The sequence below is a fragment of the Ostrea edulis genome, chromosome 5 (assembly GCF_947568905.1).
Source record: "Ostrea edulis chromosome 5, xbOstEdul1.1, whole genome shotgun sequence".
Classification (NCBI taxonomy): domain Eukaryota; kingdom Metazoa; phylum Mollusca; class Bivalvia; order Ostreida; family Ostreidae; genus Ostrea; species Ostrea edulis.
In genome coordinates, this window is record NC_079168.1 from 77,021,610 (window position 1) to 77,030,596 (window position 8,987).

The following is an 8,987-nucleotide window of genomic DNA, read 5'->3' on the forward strand; positions in this document are numbered from 1 at the left end:
GAAGGGTTTACAAGGGAGGGGGTTTTATTCCATCATAGCCGATGAGGTAACAAGGGAGGGGGTTTTATTCCATCATAGTCGATGAGGTAACTGACAAGTACGCTAACAAAGAAGTTTTAGTCTTGTGTCTCAGATTTCTAGATACTAGAGAATACCCTGCCATCATTAAGGAGGAATTTCTTGACTTTTCAAATATAGGCAGAACTACTGGGGAAGCAATTGCTGATAAACTTATTGAAATCCTCCGCTTGCTTGCAATTCCGATTGAGAACATGCGCGGGCAAGCATACGATGGTGCAGCAGCAATGGCATCGGGAAAACGGGGGTGTCAGGGACGAATCAAGTCTCTAAACCAATTAGTTTGTACACACACTGTCGGAGTCATGTATTGAATCCGAGCATCGCTTCAGCCTGCAAATTACCCCTTGTGAGGAAAATGATAGATGTCCTTGATTCAGTGTTTATTTTCTTTGACAAGGGTTTCTTGAGGCTATTATAGAAAATGATGGATCTGTAGATTTTTCCAGAAAGAAACTAGTTGGACTCTTTAAGACTAGATGGGTTGAGCGTCATATCTGCTTTGATGTGTTCTACACTATGTACAAGTTCGTCATCAGATGTCTGCAGCACATTCTCAATCAAAACCTTGATGAAAGTACCAGTGAAGACTGGTCTTGGGATAGCCAAACTAAAGTGGCCGTACAGGGCCTTTTGGCTTCGTCCTTCTCTGTGTTGATAACATTCGTGTTTGTAAGGTATGTCCTAGATACAATAAAGTCTTTGACTCTCAAACTTCAGAAAAGAGATATTGACATTTTCACTGCAAGTAAGTTAATTGAGGAACACGTGGATAGGATCAAAGAAATTCGTAGAGCGGTATACATGTATACCGAATTGGAGTCTCGCTTTAAAGATGCAAAACAAATTGCAGACGACCTTGATATAGCGATTAAAACCCCAAGGGTTTGCTCCAAGCAGCAACACAGAGAAAATGTCTCCACAAGTAATCCAAGAGATTATTATAGATCTGTCGTGGCCATTCCATTTCTGGACTTTTTCCTCAGTGAATTAAATACGAGGTTTCAGAAAGAAGATCTGGCGGCATATTAGATATGCTCTTTGTTGCCTGTCAATGTTATAAATATTTCACACGAGGAATTGTCCAAACTTGCCTCAGAACTAATATTTTGGGGGAGCGACCTGCCTTGTCTTTCTGTAAAGGACTTGGAGAAAGAACTGAGATTGGAGACGTTATTGTGTTAACATGAGCAAAGAAACTTCAGACAAGCTCTGCAATCTGCTCAATCTTTTTCAAACTTCGTCCCTCACACCCCCGTTTTTCCGATGTCATTGCTGCTGCACCATCGTATGCTTGCCCTCGCATTATCTCATTCGGAATTGCAAGCAAGCGGAGGATTTCAATAAGTTTATCAGTAATTGCTTCATGAGTGGAATGAACGATATCTTTAATTCAAATGAATTTAAGAACAATATTTGAATAGTTGCGTACATTAGATATGTTATTGATATCATATACAGTAAATAAAACTTGATTATTAGGAAATCACTTGGATCTCCAAGTTTTGTTCCTCATAACATGAATTATTTATATCCATATTGAAAATTAAATAGTATAATTTTTTCTATGGGTCTTGAAAATTCCTAATATGCGAGTTCCTTATTAGCAAGTTTTACCATAAACTTAAATTGTTGCTCTCTTAATTAAATTGAATTGCAGATATGAACATGTGGATTTCAATGAATATCTTCAGGCGCGGGTCCAGAAATTTTTTTCCAGGGGGGGGGGGGGTCGAACCTTTTCACAAAATCGAACCCGTGATATAATGTTCAACCCTTTATTTTCCAACTCTCGAAGGAAACGCTCTATATAACCACTGCACCACGCGGGCGACCTTTTTGTCGTGTATTGATGTTTTCTGGTAGGAAGTGTTATTTAGCTAAAGAGACTTGACTGAAGTAATCTTCGTTTTCCTTGCCTGATAAATGATTGTACAATTTCCTTTATGTCAATTTCTAATGAATGGTGAAGATGCATTAGTGCAAGCCCAGTCAATCTGTCCTCTTGCATAGTACTGCGCATGTAACTCTTGATGCGTCTTAATCCAGAAAAGGATCTTTCGGCCTCACATGTTGTGATGGGTAAAACACATCCAATGTGAAGAAGAATTTTCACGTTCGGGAAAACGTCCCCATCTACAAAACGTTCAACAGTAACTTTTAGAAAATTGGGAGAATGGAGGGACTGTAAATCCTATAACATCGGCGCTGTCGTACCGGGGAAAAAACGACCATCGGAGGAGAGCGTCAGAGTTAACAATGCAATATTGTCACATTTTCACAAAATCAGCAACATGTAAATGGTGAATAAACGAGAGAATTGTCAATTTTCTACCTGCAAGATATGATCTGTTTTTCAGCAGTATCCATAGAGACAGAATATTCTACATCAGAATAACTCAAAACGTCAACTGTATCCATCGAGAAAGAATATTCTACAACAGAATGACTCAAAACGTCAGCGGTAATCTTTTATGTATCAAATATTTCATCCAAAATTGACATTTCTAACTACCATAGATATACTGGCCCAGTGGGGATCCGGGTTAGAATTGGTGCTCAGTACCCCTTGTTTGTCGTAAGAGGCGACTAAATGGGACGGTCCTTCGAATGAGACCGTAAAAACCGAGGTCCCGTGTCACAAAAGGTGTGGCACGATAAAGATCCCTCCCTGCTCAAGGGCCGTAAGCGCCGAGCATAGGCCTAAATTTTGTAGCCCTTCGCGGCAATGGCGACGTTTCCATATGAGTGAAATATTCTCGAGTGGGGTGTTAAACGATATTCAACCAACCAACCACTGATACTGACAAGATTTACAGACATGTATTATCGAATGTCAATTAGTTCTGTGTATATTATAGAAAGAATGGCATACCAAAGCATAATTGGAAAAATGAAGAAGGAAATGCTTCAGGAAAAAATGTGAGCTGGAAATATTTTGTTTATAGAAAGGCATGATATACTTACATGTAGTGCTTGTAAGTCTAAAATACCGAATCCCTTTGTCGTTATGATGTATTGTGCATTTTTGTAACGGAGTTGAGTTTTGCCAAGAGCCTATCTTTCTGTTCTTATAAAAGATCGTCCTTTATCAGTTTCCTTAACCGAAGGAATACTATGGCGATTCGGATACAGTACACCTTTCTCGATAGCCCGTGTTTGTTTTCTTTATTGTCCGCCGTGTACCACATGTTGGCAGTGATCCCCGATACGAGGGAGGGCACCAGTACAAACCCCACGACCAGGTAGCGGAAGCTATATCCCACAATGCATCGTCGGAACCCACGCGTTTTCTCTTGCGCATTATGCAGTGTAACCGAGAGAAGACTCATGGGTTGCGACGTTATCCCCAGTGCTGCAATGATAAACCTTCCATATTATGTCTGTTAGGTGTTCAATGTAAACTGTAAATAGGTTACCCACGGCCAAGACAAGATTTGTGGGGTCAAACGTTGGCGGTAACCAACAACAGAAACTCCACTGAATGCCATTTCTATGTGACTCGGAGTATGTCTCATCCTTTGTCTCACAGTGCTATCTACATCATCACTTTTCTATGCGACTCAGAAAATGTCTCGTCCTTTGTCTCACAGTGCTATCTACGTCATTACATTTCTATGTGACCCAGAGTATGTCTCGTCTTTTGTCTCACAATGCTGTCTACGTCATCACATAAAAACTTGGCCAGCTCATTTTCTCTGACCGCTTTGCAGAATTCGGAGCATAAATGTCTTGATTTTTTTATTTGGTTTCTTGATGAAACATTCCATATGGTTATTGCACGGATTAAGCCCCCTTCCATTGAGAAGCCAGTCGCATATAAAATTCTTGCCGTCTGGACTATATTGTGTTCCGGCATTTGCTTGAACTGTACTTTTGGAGTAATATGACATTGATTCCATTTTGCTGAAATTCTAATAATTGATGAGAGAGTAAGTAAACATCCTAGACATCTTCGCAGTCCGTTTCCAATTTGAATCTTATTTTGTCTTATTCTATATAACGTGCATTGCGTGTCACACGTGGGAAGTCCGACAGCAATGTATTTTCAGAGATGAGTAATGTTTTCTTTGTTTCATTGATTATTCAACAAAGGTGACCATTGCAGCAATAAAGAATGTCTTTAACATTTAATTTAACCGAATCAAAGGTCAAGGTATTAATAAACTCAATGGTTTGAGAAGTTCCAACCACTGCAATAACAAAATCTAAATTGATTTGTAATTACCATCAAATACTGTATTATTGTGGTTTCATCAATGCCAGCCAGTATCAAGTTTCGTGAAGTAGTCAAGAAATGTAATTTTGCTGTCACATAATTTTGTGGAACATACGCCACTATATAACGGAAATTGTACTTCGCCGAGCTTTTGACTTCCTGGTTTAGCACAACCAAAAAAAACACCACACAAACAAAAATAGCTGTCAATCAAACTTATCACTCTTTTGTTATCGCCAGAATCTTTGAACAAATTTCAGACATACTTTGCACAAAGCGGTCTTGAGTTAGATTCCAGTTTGGTCAAATGAATGAGAGATTATTGTGAAGATTGGTTCTATTTTAATATTTTTTTTATTCATTCAATTGTGCGGTAGATAATGTAGCAAGGAGCCCAATGACAGCATTGCTGATCTTGAGGATTTTCGTCATGGTGAGAACAAATTTTAACATCATTTGACATATCTCTGTGCGTACTGAGAAAGAATTTTCCTACATCCTACATCCCTTTTATGACCCCATGACACAGGGCGTTTTCACACGAACATGGTTGAATCTCCCTATATGTGAGAAGACTTGTATATTAGTTTGACAATTCTGTACCTATGCGCTTTTTCAATGTACTGGATTAACGTCTGCAATGCATCTCAAAATTTGCTGGGGGTTGATTTTTATGTTATAATTTGTATGAAAGGGAATTTCATTATATATCATTTTCAGGTTTTTTAAAGGATGAATATAATGCACGCACGCACACCAAGAACACACACACGTGACAGATGACACATGTATAAATTGAACCACTAAATTGGCATGTAATTTAGTAAACTAGCAGGTAAAACCAGTAAACAAGGTTTCAAGCCAGAAGCAGAATGTACAATACGGCTTTGGTGTTGAAGACTTGATCAAACGAGTAGATGGAGGTCAGGATCTGGTAAAGGTTTAGTATACACCGTGACCAAATGTCATTTGGATACAACCATTCCTACACAGAATACAATCGTGCTTTTAACGCAGAGTACAACCAACCATTACGGTTATTTACTATGGAGAGTGTAGATGTCCGTGAGAAGGGGTTAGAAAGTGGACCATAGTTTTTCTTTAAACATATAATTACGTAGCCTATCAGGTGACGCAATGAATTATGGTTTGAATGATATATAGCATTCGGTCAGATCCCCTACCACTTGCTCAAACACTTCAATACAGTTGGAAAATTTCGTGTAAATTGGTCGCAGTCGTTCATTTTCTAAACTTTCATCCTGGTGAAGTCAGTGGGTTTGTTGATACCTTGATAGTCGAATGATTTTAGTCTGTGTATTCAGAAGGTTTCCATTTGCTTTCTCTCGGTATCCAAAGAAACTGAGTCATGGTCAATAACAGCCCTCTCCGTTTTCACTGTCATTTCAAATTGCAAATCTTTCTTGGTTTTGACAGAGGACCGGTGGTTTTTTACCTGTAATGGTGGATATTGACCTGTAATGGTGGATATTGACCTGTAGTGGTGGATATTGACCTATAGTGGTGGTTATTGGTAGTAAGCGGTGGTTATTGACCTGTCGTGGTTATTGGTAATAAGCGTAAGCGATGGTTATTGACCTGTAGTGGTGGTTATTGGTAATAACCGATGGTTATTGACCTGTAGTGGTGGTTATTGGTAATAAATGGTGGTTATTGACCTGTAGTGGTGGTTATTGGTAATAACCGATGGTTATTGACCTGTAGTGGTGATTTGGTAATAGGCGGTTGTTATTGACCTGTAGTGGTGGTTATTGGTAATGACCGATGGTTATTGACCTGTAGTGGTGGTTATTGATAATAGGCGGGGGTTATTGACCTGTAGTGGTGGTTATTGGTAATAAGCGGTGGTTATTGACCTGTCGTGGTGGTTATTGGTAATAACCGATGGTTATTGACCTGTAGTGGTGATTTGGTAATAGGCGGTGGTTATTGACCTGTAGTGGTGGTTATTGGTAATAAGCGGTGGTTATTGACCTGTAGTGGTGGTTATTGGTAATAAATGGTGGTTATTGACCTGTAGTGGTGGTTATTGGTAATAAGCGGTGGTTATTGACCTGTAGTAGTGGTTATTGACCTGTAGTGGTTGTTATTAACCTGTAGTAGTGGTTAATGGTGATAACATGTGGTTATTGACCTGCATGCGACGGTCTGTTGTTTCCTTTACACTGTTTCCTCGCATCTGATGTAATAAATACTTTATCTTGTAGAAAATGTTTCTCCAATATTTTGTAACTGCGACCTGTGACAGGACTGATAAAGATCTTGGTGTCTGAGCTATATTTGCATAATTGACCTCTAAGGTCTGAGCATGTTTTGACACCCCCATTAGGTAAAGGAGCTTATCCTCCCTACCTTATCCTTAGTTGTTTTTTTTTAAACATCAGACATTCGTTTATTGACATGCAAAATGGGTATATGGTGTTTCAGAATACCGTAGAGGTTCTTAGGGCGGAATGGTAAGTAATGACTATAGTGAGTCAATTTGAGCTTTTCTTTGTATTTGAGGAGGCACTGTTCATCCTGTAGTGGCATCTCAACAACTGCGGACTTACCTTGCAGGCATTGCAAATGAGTTAAACTGTTTTGAGGATTTATCCATGTTCTTCTGAAGTAGCAGAAGTAGTTTTATTTAGGTAATCAGCCGTGTCCTTCAGATGTCAATCGGAACTCCTCGAATGTCTCGCGCACTCAACATAGATCTCGGATGTAATACGATGGCATCCATGAGCGAATTTGATGCATTGTCAATTGTGACGTCACAGCAATGCATCAAATTCGCTCATGGATGCCATCGTATTACATCCGAGATCTATGTCGAGTGCGCGAGACATTCGAGGAGTTCCGATTGCTTCAGATGTAAGGCAATGAATTCAGTCATCGGTTTAGTTTTCTTTTATTAGGGCAGTCAAAATTTGAGTAAAATGCCAGGCTAAAGTCCAAGTTTTCACTTAAGATTTTAATTAGAAATCCAGGCCAAGGGATGTCCGATGTGAAATTCCATTTTTCTGAGGGGTGGATTTGTAGAGAGTGTGCTTCTCTAAGTCGTCAATGGCGTCTTGAGTTTGGGAGCCACTCTCATCTTCAAAATTCTTACAGTCGGTGGCAAAATGCTCCAATGTCCTCTCTAAGTTGTTGGTCATTGACGTCACGTGCAGTAAGGTAGACATTAGGGCTCTTGGATATTATTGAAGTCTTAGAATCCTTAAATTTAATTAAGTAAACTTCATCACATCTCGCACTGTGTATCGACCCATCGTATGAATATCATGTGATCGACCCATTGTTGAATACGACGTGATCGAATTTCCTCCCAAGTAAATATATTGAAGGTGGCAGGGGATTTGGGGGGGGGGGGGGGGGGGGAGTTCTGAAACATGTGGGTAGGGATTATACATCAAAGTCAGGTTATGACATACTAATGAAAAAATCAAATTTCCCTTTTACGTCGATACTTGTATTTCATATTGGTGTACATATGTAGTTCATAAATTATGATCCTAAATCACATGTAATCAATATATATTGGTGCTGGTGCATTAAACATGCTCTGAGCACATGCCTCATTCTCGCTTCCATTTTCTCTATTTGCGCTAAATCCGCACCACCCAAACCCCATTAGAGTACTGTGCGAGGGGATTTTAACACTATGCACAATCATGAACTTTGCCCTTCTTAAAAATCTACCGTTCATCTGGGACCATTCGCCTTCCCTCTCGGCTACAGAACTTTAGCTGGAACATGTAGGTTTTCATTTGATGAATTTCTTTAGCAACTGACCACGTGTCTTAGATTCGTATTTATACCTATCTACATGTTTGGAATCATACATGTTGCGATGTTGCATTTTTTTTTTCATCTACACTTGACATATATCCTAAAATTATTTCACAGATTTTTATCACTTTAATTATGGGGTATTTACATTTTTTTTAATTTGACATGTAGGTTTTCATTTGATGAATTTCTTTAGCAACTGACCACGTGTCTTAGATTCGTATTTATACCTATCTATATGTTTGGAATCATACATGTTGCGATGTTGCATTTTTTTTTTCATCTACACTTGACATATATCCTAAAATTATTTCACAGATTTTTATCACTTTAATTATGGGGTATTTACATTTTTTTTAATTTGACCGGGCCTATAATGCGAAACAATGCGAAACTATCCGGGCCTATAATGCGAAACTATCCCTAGCTGCTACTTTACACATACTGTTTGTTTACAGAGTTAATACGTTTGTAGATTTAGTCTAGGTTTATTGCTTCCCATTTATACATCTGCCATTATCTTTATATAAATCTTTTTCGTTTGTCCTGAGGAAGGGACAGGTCGTCCCGAAAATTAAACAATCTAATTTATCGCGTCGTTGGTCATTTTAGATTTTCATATACCGGTATATTTGCACAAGTAATCTTTCCATGTCGAAGTGATTTTACGACCTTCACATGACTGAAATTTAATGAATAATAGTTTCACTTACGTAATGAATAACGTTTTTCAGTGTGCATGGCGTTATGAACTGCATTTGCTGATCTGCTGATAATAGCCTGATATATTTCATGGTGCGTGTAAGTTTTACTCTCTGCTTGGGTATGTTATTGTCACCCTGATCCGTCCGTCCGTCTGTCCGTCACATTTTCTTCTTTCTCAAACTCTTCTTTG